Consider the following 25,549-nt stretch of genomic DNA (forward strand, 5'->3'; position numbering starts at 1 on the left):
CGCATTTCATCCACTCAATACCCACTGAAGGATGTACTGTTGCTATATTCCCACTGAGTAGAGCCCAGGGACCAGGTGGGGACTTCAGCTACTAATGTATGCCCAGCACTTAGCAGGGTGCCTGGAATCACACATTAGACAAGACAGTCATTGTTGAATAAATGATTGACTGACGGAGTGGAAAGAAACCGAGGTTCAAAACAGTTAATATTGTGTGTAACACTTACATACTATTTCGTGTTGTGCTGTAATTATATCAGGGGGATTCCTGGGGCACCTGGGTGGCTCAGTCGGTTAAGCGTCCGACTTAGGCTCAGGGCATGCTCTCATGGTTCGTGACTTTGAACCCCATGTCGGGCTCTGTGCTGACAGCTCGGAGCCTGGAGCCTGCTTTGGATTCTGTCTCTGTCCCTCTGCCCCTCCCCTTCTCGCTCTCTGTCTCTCTGTTTCTGTCTCAAATATAAAAAAATAAAATAAAACTTATGTCAAGGTGATTCTCATCTCCCCAACTAGAGTATAAGATTCTAAAGGATGTGCGGTGTAACAGGCAGCTTTGATTCCAGCTCTGTCACTTACAAGCTGGACAGCTCACTTAACCCCTTTAAGCCTCAGTTTCCTCATCTGCAAAGTGGGGCTGGTGATTCATAGCCGACAGCTTTCGTGGATCACAGTAGATAATGTGTGCCAAGCACAGTCTGGCACCTGGTCTCTCAATGCCCCATCCCTTTCCTTCCTGCCTGCACCCTCTCTGGTTTATCTCCCAGCACGGACATGACAAGATAGGCCTAAAGCTCTGTGACCTCCAGGCCTTTGCTCTTCTGGTCTTCCTCCTTACCAGGTCCTGCCCCAATACCACTTCTGATCTGCAGCCTTTCTTGACATCACTGGCTGCCAAAATGCCTGTGCTCAGATCCCAGAGTGGCTCTTCTAGAGGTCTGTTGAGGACAGTCTACTTGCTACCCAGGTTCGCTATTCTTTGCAACCCTCATCTCTCTGTGCTGGCCACCCCTCAGTGGTGGCTCAGGCCTGAGTCTTGTCTGTGTCTCCCCAAGGTCTCGGGGGGGGGGGGGGGCTTGGTGTGATCCAAATCTCCCAATCTCATGAAGTTCTGGAACCTAGGCTGGTGGCCTCAGGGCCCAAGCGGCACTGGGGTCCTATGGTTCTGGGCAAGGAGCACTAGGACTCTGCTGGTCCCCTGGGACTCAGTCCCTCCTCATTGTAAACTGGGGGTGCTAAAGATACTTCCCCTAGCGGTACTCTCCCCCCCACCCCCAAGCACTAGCCCTAAGAGACAGAGACCCCAGCCGTTTTGGGGAGGGTGGCTTTCCTCTCCCTTTCAGTCCAGGTTGGGCCTTAAGGGCAAGAGGGTCAACCAGGGCAGCCAGGTTACTTACTGTCCTTTCCTGGAGATCTATCCAGAGGAGGTTCCTGACCCTTGTCATCCCCCCAGGACATCACTGGGTGGAGTGGAGCTTAAACTTGAATCCAGCAGGGCCATCCCCTCCCCTCCCACAAAATCTTCAATCGAATCTGGAGAAAACTGCCCCATTGTCTCAACCACTTCCTTCCCATTTTCAAAATTCTGCATTTAGAGGGATTGGAAGGGTTATGCCCACAGCCTGCCAATGAGTCCTCGGAATTCATTAATAACAAGGGTTAAAAGAAAGAGCGCAGTCGTCCCCTGCCCCACCTGCCCGCAGCCAGGAAAACACAAGCCAGAAACTGGGGCAACCGCACCGGGCGCCCCCCGCCCCCCCCCCCGGAGCGCTCACCACAGGCACGAGAAAACCGCCCCCACTCGGGATGCTCCGCGCTGGGCTCTTTGAGGAGTGCTTCCCCGGCCCCGCCGCGCCCGCTGCAGGGAACCGGGCGCTCCGGCGGGCGCCGCGCGCGCGGGCGCCGGCAGGGGTGGGGGCGCGCGGGGCCGCTCCCTTCCGGTCTCCAGGCCCACCTGAGGCTCCGGGAGCTTCGAGACCCCGGCTGGACTCAACGGGCCCGGAGGGAGTTGTCCCGCCCACCGTGCCCAGGTCGGAGCGCAGGGAAGGATCCCCCGCCCACCCAGCTCTGCCAGCGGCTCCCGCCCAAGGATCGCGACGCGACCCTCTCCAGCTTGCAACGGCGACTCCTGCCAGTCCTCCCCTTTAATTTCTGCCCCCCCGTCCGGCCCTCGACTTCTGCCCCGAGTTGTCTCTGCTTTTGCCCCTCGTCCCCCAAACCCAAGTTTTGCATCTGACACTGGGGAAGCCCGAGGTTTTTTGGAGGGAGGGAATTTAAACGATCCGCGTCTGTCCGCCACTCCCTTCCGGAGCGGCCCTCGCGCCTCGCTGTCCCCTCTCCCCGCTACCGAAGGCTGCCCGCTAGGGCCGCGGGCACGGAGCAAGCCAGGAGAGTTGCTCTACAGAGTTCCAGACTCTCTTCTGCGTCCGGCCGGGAGGGACGCGGCCGCGCGCCCCGCCGGTAGCCCAGGAGCCCCGGCCCCCGTGTCCCCGGCGCGCTCGGCCGGCCCAAAGCGGGTTTGAAATTGCTGCCGTTGCCGCCACTCCCATCCGGCCTGTCGGAGCCCACGCCTGGGGCCAGGGGGTCCCCGCGGCGCCCCGAAGGGCTCCCCGCTTACCTCCCTCCGCCGCCCCGCCGCCCCCTGCCGGGCCCCGTTCCCCGCCGCCCGGGCCGGGTCGCCGCACACCCACCTGGCCGCCCCGGGGGCGCCGCGCTCGTGCCCGGGCCGTGTCCTGAGCGCCGCCAGGGTCCCGGGCTGGGGATCCACGCGGCAGCGCTGCTCAGGGGAGCCTGCCGCGGCCGGCGGGAGGTTGTCATTGATTCGCGCTGGGCGAGTTAAGCCATTCCAGGAGTGGTTTTGAAGAGAGCACTCCCACCCCTCCCTCCAACCAAAGTATTTGGCAGGCAGCCCCTGCCGTCCACCTGTACTGCTAAGCGCGGGACAAGGACCAACTTCACTAGTGGCGCTTTATGCTTCACTTTAGAGCACGCAAACGAAGCTCTTTCCTAAAGGTAAAGCAGATATGAAAGTAGGGGTGGTAGAGGATTCCTCCCCCCCCCCCCCCCCGCCTCTCTCCTGGTCTCCTGTTATTTCTTCTTCCCTCTGAATGTTTCACAAAATGCCTTCCCACTTTTCTCAAACCAGGGCAGCCTTTTATTATTATTGTTTTACTCAGTTCTGTGTGTCTCTTGTTTTTAAAGGCAATTTTACTTCCATTTGCCTGAAACCTGAGCCCAATAAAATTACCAGAATTACGTCTTCTGCTCAAAGGGTCTTGAACGTAACTTGACCAAATCAAACACTGTACTGCAAGCATTCAAGGGGCATATAAAACAGAGGGAAGTGCAGGAAGGAAGCACAGAACGGCAGCTCCCTCCACCAGGGTGTCCACCTGGGTTTGGCCCAGGTGGAGTCAAGGGGCCTGCGCGCGGGGGCACCCGCGGACAGGGCTCACCCACAGCAAACATATCTGACAGGCTTTCCATTGCTTTGTCTCCATTGGAAGCCTGACTCAGAAATGCCAACCGGAGATCCAACAGTCCGCATGTGGGGTGGGCCAACCACCAATCACAGGGAGGTGTGGCTACAGCACCCTCTCCCAAGCTGCTCCTTAAAGCCACATGCTACACCCTTTTTGAAAACTGCCAGTGGGGAGGCTCCTGGCTCTGTCATCCCTCTTTCCCCTGCAACTGTCCTTCACCTGGGGGAAATCTTCGTTAACCCCTTGGTACCTAGGCTGGCAGTTCTCAGAAACATGGGAGGAGCCAAGGGGAGCTCTTCTTCCCTGGTGATCAGCATCTCCGCGTTTCATGGAGAAGCCCCACAAACCAAAGGAGACCAATGGGGGTCCTGGCCCTCTGTGGCCTCTGCCCCTCTTCCAAGGCCAGGCCACTAGCCTTAAAGTACCCCAGAGTCAAAGGTAAATCCCAAAGGTCCGTCAGTCCATGAAGGTCAAGAACACTAGGAAGATGGTTCCGACTAAAATATCTCCTCCAACAGGTGCCCCCTGCCTGAAATTCCAGTGTTAGTGATTCATTCCTTTGTGAGCCACGCCCTGCACAAAGCCTGTACCAGGCAGGCAAAACTGCTTCGGGAAGGCAGGAAGGGTCTCTCCCTGTGGTTCTAAAACTGTAAATACCCATGGGCAAGGGCAAGGATGAGTCTGTCAGTCCCTGCTTGCTGTGGTGGGAGGGCCATGGATGGTGTGCGAGGCAACAGAGGGTCTCAGAGCCAGGGAGGTGTGGAGTAGGGTGGGGAGGGGGTGCTAAATCAGGGAATCAGTCACTGAAGTTCAGAAGGGGAAGCACTTAACCAGGGCAGGTGGACAGTTTCCAAGACTGGATGACTCCATAGCTTTTTATCAAAAACCACGTACTCCCGGAACACCCAAGCCAAAGAACGAAAAGGCAAATCCCTTTGTCCACAGAGTCACTAATTAAATATCCAATCATGTGTAACTCCATACTCCACTCCCAGACCCGGTAGGTAAAAGTGCCACCACATGACCTGGATGGAATCAGTATCAGTCCAGAAGTGTTTGTCGTGCACCCACAGGGGTTTGCCTCAATGCCCTGGGCAGAGGTGGGGTGGGCCTCACGTCTGGTGGGGAGATAAAGCACCGAGGGTTGGCCAGTGTGGGGCAAGGCCCGTAGCGCATTGTGCGGGGTCCATCAAGACAGGGTGCTAATTTTGCACAGCAGACAAGGAGCTGAGAACAGTCAGGAAGACAGGGATCATCTGGAGAGGGCTCCAGGAGGTAGGCTAGACGGCTCTGGAAGTGTGTGCTACCGTGAGCAGGAAGGCATGTCAGGTGCGGGAATGAAGGCTTGGGGAGCGGGCAGCTGGCCTGGGTGAGAAGGCTGTCGAGGTGGGTACAGCAGCAGGTCGGGGTCTATGTGATGGACCCAGTTTATAGGTGCAGCTTCTGGCTGAAAGAGAGCGCAGGGCAGGGACTGCTTTCAGGGGAGGGAGGGAGGGAGGACTGGAGCACGTCTTTCAAACCCAGCTGGAGCTGGATGTAGGCAGAGGGGTGGTGGAGGGAGGCTGCCAGGAGGGGTGGGGGAGAGCTGTGGTGCCTAGCCCAGCCTGCCCCCAGGCGGCCCCTCCTAGCAGGGCTCCAGCCCCAACCCAAAGGAGTGTCTGAGTAGGCCAGTGGGTGGTGCCAGGGCCGAGGATACTGCGGCCAAGAGCCTAGGGGGGAGGGCTGGCCACTCTCCAGCCCACCGGCTGGGCCCCCGCAGTGGACAGTGAATGTCATCCCTCCCCCCAGCCCTCCTCCTTAATCACTGTCTGTGTGTGCCCAGTTGGGACACACCCTTCGGAAGGGCTCTGGGCAAAAAGTGGAGAGCCCTACCCCTTGGCCCCTCCAGCCTTGCCTCCTTGTTCTCAGTCTCCGTGCCAGGTGCCTCTTGGGAACAGAAACATAAAGGCGTCTCTCTCGGAGGGGTGGGGTGGGGTGGGGGAAGGGACCGAGGAGGCGACCAAAGCCACCCACAGAAGGGGCTCTGGGCTGGCCGGACTCTAGATCTGTTATTGTGCATTTCCTTTTGGGATGTGGCTTCTTCCTGGGCCCTCTGTGGACCCCTCCCTCTCGCTCCCCGCCCCCCACTCCTCTCTCCAGTCTTTCCCACCCCCACCCCTCTTCCTGGGTCAGGTCGGTCAGAACTCTTGGAAACAGGCTGGCTTACAGACGCCTTGCTTTTCACATCTGCCTCCAAACCCACAACTCTCTCTTGTTCCAGGGAGGGTGAACGCTCCTTCTTCAACCACCCAGCATGGCTCAAAAGGCTAAACAGAAGCCCAGTGAGCGAACCCGCTACTGTCTTAACTTGAAATTCAGTGATGCCTGGTCATCAGCGGTGACATAAGCACACAGACGGCTTCTGAACGAGCGTGCACACACACAGGCTATGTTTGCACACATGTACAGAGAGGTGGGTACAGAGATGAGCCGTACTACCTAGAACTAGAGATAACACATATCTATTGAGGGTCTACCCCCGACTACAACCCTGCATCCGCACCAAGAGACAGATCCTCTCATACCCCGCCTCCCCCCCCCCCCCCATGCTACTGATGAGGAAATAGGCTCAGAGAGGTCTTGCCACTTGGTCAAGGTCACAGGACTTGATAAATTGTAACATCAGGCGTGATACCGGAGTCTTGGAGCTCTGATGCCCAGGGGCGTTGGGGTGGCTCAGTGGGTTAAGTGTCTGACTCTTGATTTTGGCTCAGGTCATGATCTCAGGGGTTTGTGAGTTCGAGCCCTGAGTCGGATGGACTCCCAGCTGACAGTGCAGAGCCTGCTTGGGATTTTCTCTCTCCCTCTCTCTCTCTCTGCCCCTCCCCTGCTCATGCACTCTCTCTCTCTCTCTCTCTCTCTCAAAATAAACTTAAAAAAAAAAAAAGAATTCTGGCACCCAAAGGCTGCTTCTGGGGCTCAGCTCTGGCTCGTTGTCTAGCTCCTACAGCCGATTCTCTTAGGAGTGGTTTGCTTTGCTGATGTGTGCCTCAGTTTCTCCAGCTGCTGATGACTCTCACCAAACCAGGAGGCTATTATTAGCCAGGAGGAGGCTGAGATGGAGGGTGGACTAGTAAAAAGCACCAGAGCAAGTCTTCCCTAGAGAATTTGCACAGCAATGGTTTTGAGTGTTACTCAGACGGGAAACTCAGAGCCACCCTTGCTGCCTCCCCGTCCCTCCCAGCCTGCACCCCACCCCTGCCAATCCATCCATCCACAAGTTTATCTCCAAAACAGATCTTGAATCCACTCTCTTCCTGCCACCTCCTCCACCACTGCCCTCTGCTGGGCCACCATCCCTTCTGGCCTTGACCTCTGCAGAGACCGCCTAAGTGGCCCTCCTGCTCCCTTTCCTGTCCTGCTCCTTCAGCCCAGGGCCACAAGGCTGCCTGTGTAATCTTCTTAAAACGTGCATCTGGTCACATCACAGGACACTTCAAGTGCAGTCCAAACTGCTCGCCACATTCCCTGAGGCTCAGCAAAATTCCTGCTTCTCACTCCAAGCTCACCCGTGCCTTCTGCCCCCATCCTCTGGTTGAGTTCTTTGTCCTTCCTGTTGTGGGACTTTGCATGTGTGGATTCCTTGGCCTGACATACTCTCCCCCTATGCCAGGTCTTAACAGAAACATTACCTCCAGGGCGCCCGGGGGGCTCAATCAGTTGAGTGTCTGACTCTTGATTTCGGCTCAGGTCATGATCTCACGGTTTGTGGGTTTGAGCCCTGCATCAGGCTCTGCGAGGACAGCATGGAGCCTGCTTGGGATTCTCTGTCCCCCACTCTCTCTGCCCCTCCCCTCCTCGCGGTCAGGTCTCTCTTTCTCTCTGTCTCTCTCAAAACTAAATAAATAAACATTAAAAAAACAAAGGAAAAAAAGAAACATCACCTCCTCAGGCAAGCCTTCCTTGACCACCACAGATAAAGTAGAAACGTCCCTCACCATCATCTATTTCAGACCTTTGATCAAAGCACTCATGCAACGTGCATATTTTTATTTAACTGCTTGCTTACATGGAATTATTTTTTGACTGTCCCTCCCACTAGAATAGAAGCTGCTTGTGGGCAGGGACCTCGTGTGTCTTTTTCACTGCGTGTACCTGAGACACGATAGGCCCCTGGCAAACACGCGCGAGGCAAAGATTTGTTGAGAGAGCCTCAGATCTGGGAGACAGGCAGAACGGATCTAGTTCTGGATCTGTGCCCTCGAGGATGTCACATGGCCTCCCAGATCCTCTGCTTCCTCCTCTGTCAATGGGGGCCATGGATGAGATGGTGACCCAGAGCCTTTCGAGGGCTGGTGCTCTGCAGTTGGGTGGGCCTTCACTCTCCAAGAAACTGAAAGCACCGTTAAATAGACAAGAAGAGAAACTTGGCCATGCTGTACCTTGGATGGCTTTGAGAAGGCTCTGCTTCTGTTGTCCGTCCTGCTGACACTTTAGACAAGTCAGTTTGTGAGGACTTAGCCTGCTCAGGGCCGTGACTGGCCACCATCCCCACAGCACACCCTGCCGCGCAAGCATGGAAACTGGGGCTCGTCCAGAGAAAGCAGTTACCTCGGAGAGAACCAGCACTAAGTCAGGGCAGATTTTACCTAGGGCTTTCCGTCCCAGCAGTCATGTTTCCCCCAGTGCCCCAGGTCTGAGGCCTGACCTCCGAGGATGTCACCTTGTGTGGGTGCAATGCTTTAACTCCCAGTGGCTCTCTACTGGGCCTTGCAACTTGGTCTTCTTCGCAACAACCCGGGAGGGCAGACCGAGGAAACTGAGACGCAGACCAAAAAAGTGAGTGAGTGGCAGAAAGGAGACCTTTGAAATCAAGGAAGAAGAACTCTAGTGACATTAATATTCTTTATATTATATAAATATAATTTGTAATTCATATATTATATACGAATATGTGACTTTAAGAGAATATTAATATATATGAAATATATTTGAAAAAAATATGAAGTTCTCCCATATTAGAGAAAATTCGTGAAACAGAGGAGAGAGGGTCCCTCATAATCATACCACACTAGACAGGGTGGATACTTGTAGCATTAGAGCAGGTTAGGGCAGTTAGTCTGGGTCTTAGTGTCCCTCGCCCTCACTCCCCCTCTCTCTCTCCCCCTCCTTCGCTCCCCCTGCCTCTCTCCCTCTCTCCCCTTCTGGCTCACTCACCAGAGTGAACACTGACTCCATCCAACGTCCCACTTTGCACTTCTCAGGTGCTCCACAAATGTTTACTTAAATGTTGAGGCAAACTGAGAGAAAACTCAACCTAGCCGGCTGGGGCAAGAGGAAGAGGTTGCACTTCAGGGGTGCCAGCCTCCGTCTAGGTGGCCCTGTGGCTTCCCAGTTCCAATGACACGCCAAGTCCTCACTATTCCGAGCTCCCTGCTCGCAGTTACATGCCGATTTAAATAACAATCCGTAGCTGTTTAGCATCAGGAACAGAGAAGGAGCCTCGCACATTGGATCTAGGCTCTGCGCTGACAGCCCTTTCTGTGGTCACAAAGGTTATCCAAATCTGCCGGTTGCCAATGTGACACATATTTCTGCCACCGTGTTTTGGGAGGGGGGCAGACCCAGTCATCCAGAACCTACTGGCAGTGGGCCAGGCTCCTTGACCAAACTCTCCCCCTCTTGGAGCACGCAGAGGAGATCTGGGGAAGCAGAGCTGTGGCTGTCTGGCCTTTGGCTGCCCTGTCCTTTGGGAGCTGGAAGGTGAGAGTGGGGCCCAGAAGGGAGGCTCGGATACTTGGAGCTGCCTCCTGCTTCTCAGGTGTGCTGAAAGACCAGCCAGAGCTTGCCCTGACCCCGGGCCCTTGGAGGGGAGGTGCTGGCTGAGCACGGGGTCCCGGAAGTTCTCCCTCTGGGGAAGCTAGGGGAAAGTACCCCACCTGGCTGGGACTCTGGGCAGGGCTCAGAGTCTGGCCGGCTGTACAATAGACAGAGCGAGTGGCCGGGTCCCAGCCAGCTGCCGCTCACAGCCCCAGGGCCCCAGGGCTGCCAGGGCCTCGCCCTCCTCTCGGATTGTGGATTGTATTGGGTGACGCAGTTAGGCACCCACAGTGGGGGGAGGAGAAAGTGCCAAGAGCCTCCAGGGCTCTGGGTGACTGGGCCTGTCACCTCAGAGCTGGGAGCCTTGGGGAGGAGGAGGGCTCAGCCAGGACCTGGCCAAGGGGGCAGCGGAGGGAAACGGGGCAGCATTACCTGACAGGGGAGGCAGGTTCCTCCTCCCTTCTCCCTCCTCCCTCCCACCCTCTCTCCCTCCCTCCTCCCTCCCACCCTCCCTCCCTCCCTCCTCCCTTCCTCTCCCAGGTCTGTAGTAATTGCCTGTTTGTGCCCCACCCCCACTACTCCAGGCTTTGGCTATAAAGTGGTGAACACGTCAAGATTTCCCCATCCTCATGGAGCTGACCTTCTAGTAGGAAAGACAATGCCTAGACAACCATCTGCCAGGAAGTCAGGTGGGTGAGGCCGCAGTCACTGCCCCCAACCCTGAGAAGTGGGGAGAGCCGGGACTGCACCCCATGCAGAGTGAGGACACAGAGTGAAGGCAGGGGTGACTTACCCAAGACCAACCCAGGAGAAGTGGTGGGGCTGCTATGCACTCAGTGCTCAGTACTCAGTGCTCCCAGCACTCTCCCTCTTCCCTAGCACGGCCACCGAACAGACCTATCTGCAAAGCAAAACTCTGTGCCCCTAGGGATACCATTTTTTAAAGGAGGTGTTTATACCCAGAAAACTAAAAAACAAAAATCAACTAAACTAAGAAGCTCAGGCTAGGCAAAGAGCTAACTCCACGGTGTGAAATGACACTCCTGAGACAGGAGCCTGCGGGTCTAGACAGCCTGGGGAGCTGAGGGCCAGGCGACACTGGCCGCAAACTCTGGCCTTGACCCAAGTTCTCTTTAGTGACCCTGGCGAAAGCTGGCCTGTCCCTCCTGGGTCCCCGCAGATGTGTGAGGGCCCCATCACCCAACCGCGCTGTTGGTACCCTTTGGGCATCACAAATACACCCTGGGGGCCCATGTGTCCCTTCACAGCGGTCTGACCAGGAAGAGAAAAGGCAGTGTTGGGTATGAGGAAGATGTGGGCAGGACCACGTGTGTGCATGCAGGTGTGTGTGTGCAGGGGTGTGTTGGGGGATGCGGGAGGGTGGATACCGAGGGGGCCGGCGAGTGGAAGGATGGGCTGCTGGGTTGGGCGGCTGATTGTTGATGGGGGAGGGGTGTGCACCAGCAGTTTCTCTGTTGGATGAAGCAGTGGACAGGCTCTGACACCCTCCAGATCCTCTAACTGGCGTTAGAGCGTGCTCAGGCAGAGGTCGGCCTCACCCCTAGAGCTGGTCAGCATGCCATCGCCAGGGACTGCTGGGTACGGCCAGGACAGTCTGCAGCCCTTCCCCAGGGCCAGACAAACTAGGCAGGCTGGAGGGTCAGCACAGGGACCCTCCCCATCCTGTGAGGGTGGCAGGGACCTTCTCATTGAAGCTGGCACCTTCCACAGGTCAAGGTTACGGCTGCAGGATGGACGGGAGGACAGGCCAGAACTGAATGGCCACTATGGAGATCAAACCCAGGCATGGTGATGCCTTTCCGAACGCGGACCTCTGATCCTCTGCTCGAGTCTCTGGGTAGATGGTTACAACGCAGATTCCTGGCACCCCCCGCCCCCACCCCCGGCCCACTGAATCAGAATCTGAGAGACGTTGTCATTGACATAAGTCCTGCAGGTGTGTGCTGGGAGGCGGGGCCAAGGAGGAGGTTTTCCAACTGCTGGACTGTTCCTTACACGTTCTCCGCATCAGCCGGTTTCAACAGCGGCAGAGCATGCCAAGGACTAGAGACACCGCTGTGCAGGTAGCTGTCCCTACTCTCAGGCACTTGGGACTCTTCCATGTTATGGATAATGTTGGCGTGAACATCCTTATGCACACTTGCCCTTATGCGGACTCGTGCCTTAAAGTCCATTCTCAGAACAAAGGATGAAAAGGGTATGAACATTTTTATGGCTCCTACCATAATAGCACTAAATTGCATTTTCCAGAAAGGCTGCACATTTGGGCTGACACCTGCAACGTGCAAGAGTGTCGGTTTCATCACAGTGCTGCCAGCATTTCTGCCCCTCAGTTAAAGATAAGGAAACTGAGGCTGCATTGCTGAAGTGACCTGTGACCTATGTCAAGTGACACATTCAGTCAGTGCCAGAACTGGGACAAGAACCCAGGGATTTCTCATTCAAGGGCCAGGATGTTTTGCCACGGCCGACTTCCTCAGTCTCCAACCAGACAGGAGGGAGAAATCAAGTCTGGCAGGTCACTCTCTGTCCCCCACCCCTCCCTGCCAGCTCTGACCTCAGCTAGGAGCTCACGTTTCAGTGCATTTCATTGTTTTTCTGCCTGTAAAACCGGGCCTCTCCCTTGTCTGCTCAAGCTCCACATCCTGAGTGAACTCTCTGATTCCTCCGAGGAGGCCATCACATACTTGAACCGTGGGTTAGATGCAGATAAGTGGACGGGGAAGGAGTGGGACAAAGGCGAGGGGACGGTCCCGGGGAAGGACAAAGGCCAGGCCAGATCGGCCAGAGCAGTGGGGGCCCCAGGAGGAAAGTTAAGATGCAAAGGAGTTGGGGCCCAGGGTGGCAGACAAAGGAGTCCAAATGGGGGGCCTTGAGCACATGCCTAGGTCTCCATCTGCTACTGGGATGTGGGTTGTTCCCATGAGAAAACTGGGCTCTGGCTTTAGCCGGGGGGTGGGGGCAGTCCTTACCAAGGTGTCTGGGGGTGCAGAGGATTCCCAACCCCCCAGCTAATCATATGGAAATTGCAGGAGTATGTGAGTGTGTTCCTTTTTCTGGGAAGACAGCCCATAGAGCTTAACAGATTTTCAAAAAAGTTTATGACCCTCTCTAAAAGTTCAAAAAATAAAAGTTAGATGAAAAGTGGAAGTCACGGAGAAGTCAGAACTGTTTGTTGTAGGAATTATATATATGTTTTTACCCAGGGTAAGGAGAGAGGAGATAATTACAGGTGGTCCTTCTCAGATAGGTTGATGACAGATGGATGGATGGATGGGTGGATACATTTGATAAATGAATGAAAGGAAGGAAGGAAGAAAGGAAGGAAGGAAGGAAGGAAGGAAGGAAGGAAGGAAGGAAGGAAGAGGGGAGGGAGGGAGGGAGAGAGGGAGGGAGGAAAGAAGGAAGGGAGGGAGGAAGGAAGGACGGGTGGAAGGGAGGAAAGGAGGGAGAAAGGGAGGGAGGGAGGGAGGGACGGAGGGAGGAAGGAAGGAAGGAAGGGAGGGAGGGATGGAGGGAGGGAGGAAGGAAAGGAGGGAGGGAGGAAGGGAGGGAGGGAGGAAGGGAGGACTTTTTGCAGAAACTGTAAAGAATCAGTATTCGTACCATCTAGGTTTCTTACTTTCCAGTCACTGCCCTCCAAAGATGCTCCTAGGCAAAGATAAACCCTTCTCAAAGTGGAGAAGCCATTTAGTGGGAAAAGGGGATTTGGCTTCACAACTTTTCCAGAACTATCTCTTGCGTAAGACGGGATGCGCTTGAAAACAATCACAGCAAGCCCTTCTCAAGCACTTAGTGGGTGTTCGGCACAGTGCTGAGTACTTTAGGAGTATTATCTTGTTTACTGCTCAGCAGCCCTGGTGGTTTGGACAGTATCATACCTCCCATTTTACAAGGGAGGAAACGGAGGCCCAGGGATGTAATGTCACTAGCCCCCAAGCAAACAGCTGTAACTGAAACAGTGGGTACTGGAAGCTAGGTGGGCAGGTCCGGAGCTGGGGCTAGATACAGCCTTAGAGAGCAGTCACGTCCTGTCCTCAGTAATCAGCCCCATATTCATCTTCCACCAAAAAACCTGGACCGTGACCACTTGAACCCTACTGTTCTCTATGCCTTTAAAGGGATAGCACAGTGAATATACTTGAAATTATCCAGGCTGATTGTCTATACTTGCTAAAAAAAAAAAAAAATGGTAATAATAGACGTAGTAATAGCAATCCCTCCCATTTACTGACCATCTAATACGAGTGAGAATATATATATATATATATATATATATATATATATATATATATATAAAGGCTTTATGTTCATTTTCTTAATCGTATCCTTACAACAAGTTTCCAAAGTGAGTATCAGCATGTTCATTTTACAGATAAAGGTATTGAGGTCCAAGGGGGTTTAAATAGCCTGCTGGAGGTCAGCTAGGAAGTGGAGGGGGCTGGACTGCACTCACACTCTTTTTCTGCTTCTCTGTCTCTTGCTGGGTAATGCAGAGCACAGAGGTACAGGAGCTGGCTTCCTTGTTGGGGCCTGCCTGATGACTGGGGCACAGAAAAGGCCCAGGGGGCTCACTGCCATGGTCAAAGGAGAAGGAAGAAAGGAAGGAAGGAAGGAAGGAAGGGGGGAAGGAAGGGGGGAAGGAAGGAAGGAAGGAAGGAAGGAAGGAAGGAAGGGGGGAAGGAAGGAAGGAAGGAAGGAAGGGAGGAAGGATGGAGGGAGGAAGGAAGGAATGGATAAAACATAGCCTATGCCTCAGGCAGCACCAAGATGATAAATTACCCAAATCTAGAGCTGCAATTTCAAAAGTCCTACAAAAAGGGGAAGTAGCCACTGGCGCTGTGACTCAATCCACCCTGAGCCACTCGCTCGAGTGTACATTCAGAGGCATGACCCAAGTGTTTTTGGAATTTGGCTATAGTCTTTGAGGCCAAAGTTCAGTGCCTCATGAAATGTTCTTGTGAAGTTCATGTGCAGGTGGGATCATGGCCCTTAACTGAAATCAGTGGTTGTTTCAGTGCATCCCTTCTCTGGGGTTTTGATCTTTTTTTTTAACATTTATTTATTTTTGAGACAGAGAGAGACAGAGCATGAATGGGGGAGGGTCAGAGAGAGAGGGAAGCACAGAATCTGAAACAGGCTCCAGGCTCTGAGCTGTCAGCACAGAGCCCGACTCGGGGCTTGAACTCACGGACCGCGAGATCATGACCTGAGCTGAAGTCGGACGCTTAACCGACTGAGCCACCCAGGCGCCCCTCTGGGGTTTTGATCTTGATCTGAAAACCCCAGGGCCTGGAAAGCAAGAAACGCAGTGGGCAGTAGGGATGGCCAACCCCGAGGACAGGGCCGGGGAGGTGGGGGTAGATGAGGTCGCAGCTGCGGCTCAGGGTTGTGGCCGGGAAAACCTGAAGGGGAGGACTACGCCAGTCTTGTCAAGTCCAGAGGCCGAGCGGACACAGAATCTGAGAAGTCTTTGGGCACAGCATGCTGCCTGAGTTCCAAGTAAGCAAGCAAGGTCACGGCTAGGCACGATGCCAGACGTGTGGCCCTGTCGCCTGGGATCCTACCAAGCAGGCACAAATAGGGGTCAGGAGTCTATCTGAACAGCTAGGAGGTCAGTTAAGGCAGGAGGAAACAGTCTGGGTTGGATCCCAGGCCCTGGAGGGAATGAGAGGAACCTCTCGCAAAGGACTCAGTGAGCCTTAAGGAAACCCAGGCATGGAAGACAGGGTCTGCCCTCTGGGGCAGCGTGAGGGCTGAGCTTGGCCAGGGAGAATGGGGATCCCAGGAGACTGTGGCTAGTGACCGCACTCCAGAAACCAGGCCAACCCCACAACTGCCTTTCTTCCATGGGGGTGGAAGAAATCCACCCTGGTCAGTTCTCAGAGGGTCGCTCTCCCGACTCTACAGTCCTCTCGGCTCTGGCATTTCCTTTCATTTCAGAAAATAAAACTTTGTGTCTCTTAATCTTCAAAGTCACACACATACATTGAGAATAACCTTATGTGTTTAGGATTCTATTGTTATTCAAGGCACTTGTTTTCACCCCGTTTTCCTCACTAGCCATTTGATGGTGAGCACCCTTCCATGACGCACGTCCCCCATGCCCCTTCCCTGCTTCTTGCTATCTCGCGTCACCTCTTACCTGCAGGTGCCTCTGGCTGGCATCTGGGTATTCAGATTAAGCAAGACACCCTCCAAACCACATCGTCACTGCAAAGATGTTCAAGCCCTAGTCCCTTCATGGGAATTGCTTAAACAATCTGAAGACATTTGCATAACAGAAAGTTCGAGAGCCGCTCGCCTGCCCAACAGTGCCAGGCATCAGGCAATGCTGCTTCCGTGAGCCACCAAACACGGAAAGAGCTGATGCAAAGCCGAGTTTGCGTTAGCCACCCTCCATCCTGTGTTCTCATCTGCTCCAGCTGGTTCCGTGATGTAGGTTGGAAACCAAAAAACTGTGTAAGTTAGAATTGTGTATGAAACAAGAGCCGATGGGCCCCCCAGTCACACGGGCCCCAGGAAATGAGCATGACAACCTGTTCTGTGACTTCTTGGGGTTCAGTATGGTTTTATGTTCCACTCAGGTTCTTGGCTCCGTCCCAGATAGAGGAGGAAGCCAATTAAGTGATGCTTCCCTGTCCTCGTAATATTCTCTGTTACATTATATGGACTTTACTGCTTTGAAGTTGCCAATTATTTCCTTCTTGCTCCCGTAACATTACTATGGCGTGGTTATCTCTGTGGGGAAAGACAGATGCTTCGAGGTTCCATGTTTTACTCGTCCGCCCAGGCTGAGAACCACTGGTTTATGGCAGCCAGGGCTATTCGAGAAACACCAGACTTTCAGATCTCCCTCAGCCCGTCAGAGTTGCGAGACTCTTCAGAGCCCCTAAAGACCGGCACCCTCGCCTTATCCTTAAGGAAATAGGGTGTGTCTAAGGTTACTAAGGAAACTATTGCCCAATCTGCAACCATCTCCCCCACAGGAGACCTTATGAAATGATTAACAATGACATCCTGGGGAGGACTGTGTGCATTTCTAGCCCATCTTCTCCGGAAAGGATTTGAACCAGCTTACAAACGTGCCTACAAGTACATTTGTAGGCAAACGTATGTAAAAAAAAAAAAAAAAAAAAAAATTATGAAGAGACAATAAAGCAAGGGGCAAATAAGGAAGAAGATAGATCTGGGTTTAAGATCCGCACCCAGAATGAACACCACCAAGACGGGTGTGCTCAGTCCGGGACGGCCATAGATTCCATACCAAGACGCCCAACCATCAAGACTAGGGGAGGTACACCAGCCCCATGGGGCTCCACTTTTCCTGTTCTCTACCACTTCCTAATTCCCTCTTCAGGCATCGGTTTTCCGGTCTGTCAAATGGGCAAGTCCTGCCTTATAGAAGCGTTCTGAGGCTCCAGTTAAGTCTCGTATGTAAAAGAAAGCACTCGAAGAATATGGCGCCCAAAGGGACTGTCATTTTCTTTTCTTGCTGCCTCCTTGTAATGAATTGAACATTACTCATTTTCCTTGGCCACATGAGGTGGCCACCAGATTTTAGCTGCTGTGGTTGGTCAAAATTAACTCTATATCCATTTTAAGAACACAAGGGGCGCCTGGGTGGCTCGGTCAGTTGAGCGACCCACTTCGGCTCAGGTCATGATCTCACAGCTCGTGAGTTCGAGCCCCTCGTCGGGCTCTGTGCTGACAGCTCAGAGCCTGGATCCTGCTTCCGATTCTGTGTCTCCCTCTCTCTCTGCCCCTCCCCTGCTGACGCTCCATCTCTCTCTCTCTCTCTTTCAAAAATAAACATTAAAAAAAAAAGAAAAAAGAAAAAGAACATAAGCACAGTCCAAACACTGGATGAGAAGGCTTGTAACATCTTTCTGAGCTCCAATTATGCCAATTTTTACCATCACACCTTTCCCCCTTTCCTTGCTTCAGTTGGAGGGGGGTGTGGGGGTGGAAATCAAGGTACTTGGGAGCCGCAGGGAATGTGAAATTCTAAAGTAAAGTTTAAGTACCCTAGAAAATGCCTGTTTTCTGGCTCAGGCATGATGTTGGGCAATAAAGAGGAGAGAGGAGGGTTGAGAAGAGCAGAGGGAGCCCCTTCAGGGGCCTGTCCGGGTGTCCTTTGGCAGGCATGGCACCTCCCTGTCGTCACTCAGATGGTTTCCCCAGATTTAAGCTTTGGGGGTGGGATCAGGCATCTTCTGAACACAGGACAGCATTTTAGCTGAAAGCTGACTAGTGCTTAAGATCGGGCATGTTGTGATTCTAAATGGAGAGTGAGGGCAGAGGGGCCACCGAATCTCGGGGGACAGAGCTTCAGGGGCCTCAGCTGGCCTCCTCTATGCGGCATTTGTTATACTCACCAAGGCGAGCCGCTCAATATACAAGGGCGCTAACAGCAAGAACAACCATACAACTACCACGATAACAGAAATGTCATATAAACAACACACGCCTGGTCTGTTTGGTTTGGGGTTGAACATGAGAAGGTCACGGTGGGCAAAGGGGGTCCGGCATCCTCCCTGGGAAGTCACTGGCCCCTCCTGCTACTGCTTCCAGCGCCTGCTGCACTGTGAAAGAATAAACAGCAGGTGGATAAATCACCCTCTTCGGGGAATGTGATCAGATAAGAACCAGCCCTCCTGTCTGTAGAGACCTTCACATGTCCCAAGGCTGCCATCTGAGGGGGGACCACGGGGTTACGGGTGGGATCGCCAGTCGACAGATGGGGAGACAGATCTGGGCTGGTGGAATTATTTGTCAAACCATCAAAGATCCGGTTGTCCCAGGGGAAAGGCAGCCTGTGATCCCAGATGCGAGTGTGGACACTGGAGCTAGACCCCGAATGTTGGCTCTGCGATCACTCACTGTGTGACCTTAGGTAAGTTCTCTCTCTGCCTCAGGTTCCTCATCTGTAAAAGGCGTTGGGTGGGTCACCCGAGCCGATATCGGTAAAGTGCTTAGAACAGTCCTGACACCTATCAGGTGCCCTATGAGCGTGTTCAACCCAAACTCCCATTTCAAAGCCTGACTCTGCAGCCCCCAAACCAAGACAGAATAATGGCAAGATCCCAAGTGTGTGTGCTCCGTCCCACAGAAGAAAATTCTAATCCTACTCAGTGTCAGCCCAGCGGCACCGCTGGGGGTGGAGGGAGGGGCTGGAGCCAGATCAGGGTGGGGAGCGGGCACCTTCCCCAGCGCCTGGGGACGGTCCCACTTCCTTTCCCTTCGAGGTCTTGCCAAGGAGGAACACATGGGCTCGATAAACGTGTGCCAAGCAGGAACGAGATGGTATCTGAGCCGGACAAGCGGACAAGTTCAATGTGCCCAGGTTCCCAGCAGGGGCAGACACCCGCTCCCCCTCCCCCGTCGGCTTGGGCTTGGCCCTCCTTCTCCTTCTCCTTCTCCTCTTTGCTTTGGTGGATTTGTTGTAGCTGCTGCCAAGGGCACCCATCAGGAATGACAGGTGGTTTGCCTTTGGGGAGGGCTGCAAAAGTGTCAGGCAAACAAGCCGTGGCTGGCTTTCTCATGACGCTGGCCCTAACAGGCTACAGGCTGAACACGGTTTCCCAAAAGCCACAGGCCCATGTGCTTCAGCGCAAGCTCTGAACTGGGACGCAGGACTCCTGTTTCTTGGCCCAGCTCTGCCTCTATGGGCCTGCATGTCCTTGACCAAATACTTCTTCCTTCCAGGTGCTCACTATTCTCATCAGTAAAATGAAGGCCTTGGGTGGGCTGCGGGGGGAGGCAATGAACTTGAAGGCCCTTTGGACTCTCCCATCTATGAATCTGGAGCAAGTGTGCTGGGGCTAGAGCTGCACAGCTCTGACCGGTTGCTGGTGGGCGTGGGCGGTGTGGCGGGGCGTTTGCTCATTCAACAAACGCATGGAATGAGTGTCCCCTGTCCCTCTTGCCCTGCCGTGGTGGGAACAGAAGAAGGCAGACTCCAAAGGTAGAGGGTGGCAAGGAGAGGCCCAGAGGAAGAGGGCCAAGCATGGTCTTCGCCTCACTGCTTGGTTCACCCATCTCAAGGCCTTGAAGGCCCTGTTTTAGTGCTGGGGGAGGGGGAAAGGGGCGGTCTCAGGGGGAACACGAAGGTGAAGGCAAGTCCCCAGAGGTGGGCGTGAGAACCAGGGGCCTGGGGAAAATGAGGCCGGGTCAACTGCTCTTACCTGCATCTTTCTCAGCGCATCTGTTTCCAAGCAGCCAATCAGAATGTGGAGCAGAGGGAGCGTCGGACCAGAGACCCCTGCGCCCCGGGCACATCCCTTCCCCTCTCCCGGGCCAGTCCCTTCAACTGAAAAATGCCAGGACTAGACTAGTGACCTCTTCTACCCTCAGTCCCTGCGGTTCTCTTGGTTATTCGATGTCTGTTATGTACAGGCATTACTGGAATGGGGCAGGGGACGCAGGGAGATTCCTGCCTTCAAACAGTTCAACCCATGTCCTCACCATCGCTTAACTAACGAATTCACTTACTGAGCACCTACTCTATGCCAGGCCCTGTGTTTACCTCTACCACTAGCTCCGAAGCATCTGGGGGGAGTAGAGGTCATGGCCTATCCTATTTTTTTCTTTTTTCTTTTTCCCCTATCCTATCCCCTTTGCCCTAACACATAAAATCTGGCAATTAAAAGCATGAACCCTGGAACCAGACTGCCCTGGTGTGAATCCTGGTAGTTTTCTAATACCAGCCTCAGTTTCCCTGTCTGTAAAATGGGAAGAATGATCATTCTTACCTCATAAGGAATCCTCTTGAGAAGGATTAAAAAACTTAATGTTTATTAATTTAGCACTTAGCACAGGGCCTAGCATGTAGAAGGTACCCAATAAATGTTTGTAAATAAAATGTTTAGCAAGGTGAACGGAGCTGACCTGCTTCCAGTCAAAATTCGTTATCACAATAATGCACGCACCTTCCTCCTCACTCTGAGTCATGTGTGCGCTGTTTATCTATGATGGGCCGTGTTCACAGGCAGTGCAAAGGTGAACCTCACCACAGCCAAGCTCAACTATCCGAAATTCCAAATCACTGAGGTCCAAGTTCATGAGCTTCTACTGTAACCAAAAGTATTATTTATTTTAACCACTCATTTCGGTCCATTTCCTCTGCAAATCCTTTGCTAAAACTGATCATCGTAGCCCGACTGTCTTGAATTTCTCCTCCTTTTGCTCTTCCTGACCCCATGCTCAAAAATAGCCAACACCCCGCAGGCAGGACCCCAAGGGCTGGGGCAGCTCCGAGTCAACAACAGGGGCCTCCAGTCCGGAGTTTCTGGATGTGTGGGGCCATGGTCTCCTAACACAATGCCTGGCAGGGCCCCAGGATGACAAGAGTCCCCGCAGGAACAGACATGCCTCGGTCTTTTGCAACCTTTTCTGATATTGGCTGAGGGCAATGAAAGGAAAAGAGTCACAGCATTGATTGCTCTGATCTGTACTTGCCAATTTGGCTCATGCTGATACCTACCTCCGGACCCACAGTTTCCTTGGGCATAATGACCGGGCTCGAGGTGACCAAAGCTGATGCTAGAATCCTAATGGATCTCCGACTACCCTGGAGAGACATTTCACCAGCACACTCAGTGGGGAGACGCTACAGTCCCAAGCTCGTGGGGGTGCAGGGGTCTTCTCACTTCTCCCAAGTGATGTATTTCTCTAGCTTCCTCACTGAGGCCTCATCCATTAATCTCTGTGCCTCCCTGGTGCTAAGCTAGGTCCCCACCACAGAGCTAACCCTAAAATTAAAGCATGCTGGCCAGGGAGCTAGGAGGTGAATTAGAGTTCCAGCTGTGCTACTAACAAGCTGTGTGACCTTGGGCAGGTCACTTACCTCTCTGGGTCTCAACAGCTTCAGTCTACAAAATCTGGGACTGGGATGCTGGTGCCTGTGGTCCAGTTCTGTTAAAGATCCCAGGGATTGAATCGATTTGATAACAGTCTTGATAGTGGTAATCTTGGTCAAAGAGTTCCAAGCTTGTGACAAACACAAACTCAGCAACCCACGAAACTTCCCACAGTCACAAACCCGAGGGTGTCCAGTTTGTCACTTGGAAATGGAAGAACTCACAGCCTCAGGGGATGAATTAGAAATTGAACTGGCCACTGGGAGAGACACAGGGGCAGGGCAGTGGCAGGTGTAAGAGGGGCTGTGGTGGCCTTCTTGATGTGATCCCAGGGCCCTTGAAAAGCCTCCCCTGCCTCAAATATCCCCTCCCCCAAATCCAGCTCCCAGTCTTTGTAATTCCATCCTTTGAGAGGAACTGGGGCCTGGGCTGTGTGTGTGTGTGTGTGTGTGTGTGTGTGTGTGTGTGTACCATTTCAGGAAGCTCCCTGCAAAATGCAGACACCCTGGAGAAGGGTGAGCTTCTTACCCTGCTAAGGTTGCCTGGGTCTTGCCTCTTTGCCAGCAGGAGCCCGGCAGCCTGTAGGCACTAGGCCCCTGAGGCCACAGGAGAAGGGGGGACCCTGAAGGGACAGTAAAGGACTGGCATGGGAGGGAGGGCCTCTGGCGATGATTCACTAAGCTCCTTCAAGATACCCCAGACAGCCTGGGGAGGGGCAGGGGTGCGGGGAAAGAGAAAAGGAGGGCATGCACAGGAGTCCTCCAGGAGAGGGTAGGAGTGGGGCCAGCTGAGGGCAAGAGCTTGGTGCCTCCCTCTGGCTAACCGATTCCTCGGAGGAGCCAACCCGGAGAGGAGAGGGGAGGGGAGAAGAGGGAAGGGGAGGGAGGGCGACGGGAGACGAGAGAGGGAGGGAGAGGGTGGGGCTGGGTTTGGGGGAACTGTAAAACAAACGGGGCGGCTTCACAGAAAAATTCCCGGGCGTCATGAGAATAGAGGGTGCCGGGCAGCACCCCATTTCGCCGGGCCCACGCCCCCTCGAGTTGCCCGGCCAGTTCAGACTGGTTCGCCCACCTCTCCCTCCCCGCCAGCCCCCCTGGCCCGATCCCTGAGAAAGCAGATTCGGGAACGTGATGTAACCACAGCCGCTCCGCCCCGGCCACAGGCACTCCGGACTCCCAGCCCGCCCGCAGCCCCCTTCCCCGCGCCGCCCCCTCCCAGGTCCGGCCCGGGCGCCGCCCCCCTCCCGCCCCTCCCTGCTCGCCCCCCCCCCGCCCCCGGCGCCCCGCCCCCTCCCTCCCCGCGGCGTCCTCGCACCCTCTCCTCCCCGGCACCCGGCGCCCTCGGCCCCTCCCCGCTGTGCTCCCCGAGCCCCTCTCCGCGGCCCCAGCCTGTGTCTCCGGCCCTCCCCTCCGCATTCTCCCACTGCCCCGGCCCGACCTCCTCACCCTCCCGCCTCCCCCGCCCGCGGTTAACGCCGGAGAGCCGGCGCCGGCCCCGGCGGGGACTGTGGCGACCCCGGAGAGGGGCGGCGGGGGTGCGGCAGGGGCCCGAGGGCCGCGGGCGGCAACGCCGAGCCGGACCCCCGCCCCCTCCGCCCCCTCCCCCTGCCCGCCTCCCCCCCAGCTCCCCCCCCCCCCCCCCATCGGGCCAGGCTTCTTGCCAGAGCGGTGTGGGCCAGGCAGGCAGCCTGCCAGGCTGCAGCTATCAGCTGGGTGGAGGGCAGTGCCAGCTGCAGGCGCCCCTGAGGGCAAACACCACCCCACCAACAGGCCTGACAGCGGCACCTTCCACCTCAAATCTAGAGCCACGCAGAACCAAAGGCAGAAGACTCCAGCTCGCATGGAGATCTCACTAGAACGGGGAGACTACGGCCCCGGGACTGAAGCCCAGCCCACTTATTTTCTGGGTGACCTTAGACAAGTCACTTCTCTATGCCTCAGCTGTTGCATTTGTAAAGTGGAGGTGATCACAGTCCCCACCTCTCCGGGCGTTGCGAGTTTTGGTGCATGACACATTAATAGTTGCTTCATAGATAATAACAATTATTATTATTACTATTAGCAGCATTAGTAATCATCACCATCATCTCTCCGGGGGCATTTGCTGTTGGCAAAGGGAAATATAGTGTAATCTGTCATTAAAGATCTGTTAAACACCTATTCTGTGCAAGGGAGGACACTTGGCGTTGTGCAAGAGTCTTGGGAGTGAGATGGTGGCTTTGAGTCCCAGCCCTGTCACTTAGGAGCTGTGTGACCTTCTCTCTGAGCCGTGGCCAGACAGGGGACGGTACTTCTCACTCTGCAGAGCCAGTGCGGGGATTAAATGAGATGTGAGGACGATGTGTGGGACAGTTCTCAGCACATCAGAGGTTCCTGCCAGTAAGTGAGAGGTGCAGAGGAGTAAAGAGGATGGGGATGCGAAGAACAGATTCAGTCTCTGCCGTGGAGGAGTATTGAGGAGCTAGGACTTGTGTGCGAAACATGTCACTGAGTCAAGGGGATCCGAGCTCAGTGCCAAATTCCAGGTCAGGAGAAGGGGCAGTGGGAGGGGCAGGGCGGAATGTCGGGCAGCGGTGGGGTGGGGTGGGGTGCGGGATGTTTTGGAATGCACCCCCAGCCCTCTCCCACCAGGATCACGGGGGTGGGGGGGGCAGCCACTGGGTTTGGGAGGGACAAAGTGGCTCCTGAACAGCTGGTGTCAGCATCTGCTTTACCAGGGAGGCCCCAAAGATGGCTTGGCCATCTCCCATCCTGACAGGAAAAGAGGAATGAAAAGGACAGTTGGAAAACGCAGGCTGAGCGAAATCTCCACCCTTTATAATGACGGTGAATGTGGCTGAACACAGTCCCTGCCCGCGGCTATGGCCGCGCGACTCTGGAACCCAGTTCCCTCGTCTGTGAAATGACAGGGTTGGCCCCCTGGGCTGCCACCCTCCACCCTTCTTGAAAACAGTACTTGCTCTGACCTGTAGGAATGTGGGGGAGAAGCCGCTCCTGCTGGGAGGTGCAGGCAGGGCTCCGGCCCATGGACCATTCTGTGAGCTGGCTCAGAGCCCTCTGGAGGGGAGCAGGAAGGAGGCAGGGCTCCACCCTGGACAAGCAGCTGTCCCGTGGAATATGACCCTGCGCTGGAAGGAGCCTTTAAGCAGGCATCCAACCCTCTCACTTGAGGACAAGAGACAAAAACACAGAGAAGTGAGGAGACTTGCCCAAGTTCAGGGGTCTCTTCGGGGGCACAGCCAAGGTTCAGTCCGCAGCAGCATACTGCCTCCATTTAATTTAGCTAACAACAGACCAGGAAGCTGGTGACCGAGGCGAATCCAAACCTCTCTGAACTCCTTTCATGAAAGCAAAATGGAAATGCATTCGCTTCACCACCAGGTAAGAAAGCGCTTCTGGAGGTGAAGGAGCCATATAAACAGCCCACACAACCTCCACCAACACTGTCCGAAGCTGGAGGGGTGAATAGTGGAGCAGTGGGCACAAGTCCCTGCCAGACCGGGGCGGGGCGGGGGTGGGGTGGGGGGAGGTTTGCTTTTGTGATCAGCGCTGCAGGCTCCCTGAACAGAGCCCAAGGACACTGGGCTTGAGTACTAATATGCATTTTTATTCTGCAATAATTTTCACACTGAGTTCAAGAGGCACCAGCTCCAAGTACATAAAACCAAATCAAATTAAATTAATTGATTTTATTGAAACCTGCTGCAGTTGTATTCAAGCCCACAGCTCGGGGCATGACCCTCGTGAAATACCAAAGGGGCTTTTGAAATAATTAAATTAATCACACCCCGGGTTATGCACCAGGGCTTGCTCCCGTGCTCCACGCAGGCAAGTTCCCGCTCACAGCCACAGGCAGGAGAAGTGCCTGTGGCCGTGACACAAATTGTGGAACTGCCTAGGGGTCTCAAGCCCCAGACTTCCCATTCGGGGGTAAACCATCGTCCATGCTCTTTCAGCGAACACACACATGAGTGCAAACACACATACACTCACGCTAGGGAGAGGTCCCCTCCCCTCTCTCGTTCTCTGCCTACCCACGGCCCCGGCCAAGTGCTCTCCTTGTCCTCCTGCTTTCTCGACCCCCCCCCCCCCCAGAACCCCTCCAGCACTTACACTCATGCACTTGGATGATGCATTCCCTTGTTGGCTATTATTTCATGGGAGATTGTCTTGCACCACTAAGCAAAGGTTAAGAAGCCCCTGACATGCAGAGAATGGCCCTCTGCCTTCTCTGGATGTTGTAGGAAGCTTGCACAGAGCTCTTCCTATGCAAAGAGCTCCACACATTTGTTAAACACCTCCTGTGTGCTAGGCACCATTCACTTAGTTCTCTCCAGCTGCCCCCTGTCCCCCCGCCCCCGAACTGGGATTGTTCTTGTCCTTATATTGC

General features: G+C 54.6%; 1 protein-coding gene across 4 annotated transcripts in view; it reads right to left on the reverse strand.

The window, feature by feature from the left end:
• ZBTB7C (zinc finger and BTB domain containing 7C) overlaps positions 1-25,549 on the reverse strand; it is a 350,726-nt gene that overhangs the window by 106,205 nt on the left and 218,972 nt on the right. Inside the window, exon 1 of one of the 4 annotated variants that reach the window (XM_060613795.3) lies at positions 2,688-2,946. The exons of the other annotated variants lie outside the window; for them this stretch is intronic. The gene's annotated coding sequence lies outside the window, so the exon portion shown is untranslated. Of the gene's footprint in view, positions 1-2,687; positions 2,947-25,549 lie in introns of those variants that run through there. 4 annotated transcript variants of the gene reach the window in all.

The sequence above is a fragment of the Panthera onca genome, chromosome D3, assembly GCF_046562875.1.
Source record: "Panthera onca isolate mPanOnc1 chromosome D3, mPanOnc1 haplotype 2, whole genome shotgun sequence".
Taxonomy (NCBI): Eukaryota; Metazoa; Chordata; class Mammalia; order Carnivora; family Felidae; genus Panthera; species Panthera onca.